The sequence below is a fragment of the Salvia miltiorrhiza genome, chromosome 1, assembly GCF_028751815.1.
Source record: "Salvia miltiorrhiza cultivar Shanhuang (shh) chromosome 1, IMPLAD_Smil_shh, whole genome shotgun sequence".
NCBI classification, from domain to species: Eukaryota; Viridiplantae; Streptophyta; class Magnoliopsida; order Lamiales; family Lamiaceae; genus Salvia; species Salvia miltiorrhiza.
The window spans coordinates 25,620,899-25,622,535 of NC_080387.1; the positions used below are offsets into that span (position 1 = coordinate 25,620,899).

Sequence of the window (1,637 nt, forward strand, 5' to 3'; positions counted from 1 at the left end):
CTTGCTCCCAAATCACACAAAGCTTTCCCAAAACGATCATTCCCAATATCACAAGGGATTGTGAAGCTCCCGGGGTCCTTGATTTTGGTGGGGATTTTTCTTTGGAGAACGGCACTACATTCTTCGGTTAGATTGACCGTCTCATTCTCTCCCATCTTCCTCTTGTTTGATATGACCTCCTTTAGGAACTTTGCATAGGAGGGCATTTGTTTCAAAGCTTCAATAAGTGGAATGTTGATGTGCACCTTTCGAAAAATCTCAAGAAACTTGGAGAATTCATTCTCCACATTCTTCTTTTGATGTCTTTGAGGAAAAGGGATTGGTGGGCAATAAGGTGGTGGAGCCACGTACACCTCCTTCTTCTTTCCTCTATCTCCTTGTTCCTTTGAAGGGTTGCCATCTCCAACTTCAACCACAACACCACTTCTATCTTCTTCGTCGGGCATCTTGGGTTCTTCATATGTTGTCCCACTCCTTAGAGCAATGGCCTTGCAATGCTCCTTGGGATTCACGATTGTGTTGCTTGGGAATTGCCCTTGTTGGTGTTGATTGTTTATAGACTCGGCAATTTGTCCCACTTGTATCTCAAGCATTTTCAATTGCTTGGCTTGAGCCTCTAACTTCTCATCCGTTCTTGTCATGTGAGCTTGAGTCGTGGTCATGAACTTCATCAATATTTCTTCAAGGTTGAGCTTCTTCTCTTCCTTGATCATGCCATGGCTCACCGCAAATCCGGGCGGTGGTTGCAAGAAATTGTTTGGATTGCTATAGGAGAGGTTAGGGTGGCGGTTAGGTTGGAATCCTTGAGTGTATTGCCCTTGCCCTTGGTAGCCACCTTGTTGTTGGGGCCGGAAGTTCGCATAGCCTCGGTTGTTGTTGTTGTTGATGTAGTTCACATCCTCGAAGCTAGTTTGTTCTTCAACCACGGGCTCTACCCTTGACATTGATATAGCATCAATCTTGCTATTCATGGCGTTCAATTGAGCCGTCAAAAGAGCTATTGGATCCGAGCTTGTTGTAGCCGCCACCTTCTTCAAGATGATCCTCTCCGTTGGGAATTGATGGCAATTGGTGGCCAAGTTCTCTATGATGTGAGCGGCCTCCGCGTGGCTTTTCTCCAACAATGCTCCATTGGCCGATGCATTCATGTCTCTTTGCATCTCACCACTACACCCGGTGTAGAATACACAAATGATTGTGTTTTGATCTAAACCATGGTTAGGGCACTTCCTTAGCATCTCTTTGAATCTCTCCCAAGCTTCGTAGAAGGATTCTCCATCAAATTGGTGAAATTGGACTATGTCCTTCTTCATCTTCATGGTTCTACCCGGAGGGTAGAACTTGTTGAGAAACTTTTGAGCCATGTTCTCCCATGTAGTGATAGAACCACCCTCTAAAGATTGGTACCATGTCTTGGCCATGCCCCTTAGCGAAAAGGGGAAGAGTCGAAGTCGAATGGCATCCTCCGGGACTCCATTCATCTTGATGGTGCCGCATATCTCCAAGAAGTTTCCAAGATGTCCATTCGGGTCATCTTGGGAAAGACCGGCGAATTGGTTTTGTTGTACCATATTTATGAGTGCCGGCTTGAGCTCAAAATTTGTGGCGTTGATTCTCGGGGCATTCACTCCTCCTTG

General features: G+C 45.8%; 1 non-coding gene across 1 annotated transcript; it reads left to right on the top strand.

Moving 5' to 3' along the window:
• Positions 1-1,209: 1,209 nt before the first annotated feature.
• Positions 1,210-1,316, top strand: LOC131007381 (small nucleolar RNA R71). Its single transcript, XR_009096083.1, has one exon. It is a non-coding gene; the product is annotated as a small nucleolar RNA R71 (small nucleolar RNA).
• The last annotated feature ends 321 nt before the right edge of the window (positions 1,317-1,637 follow it).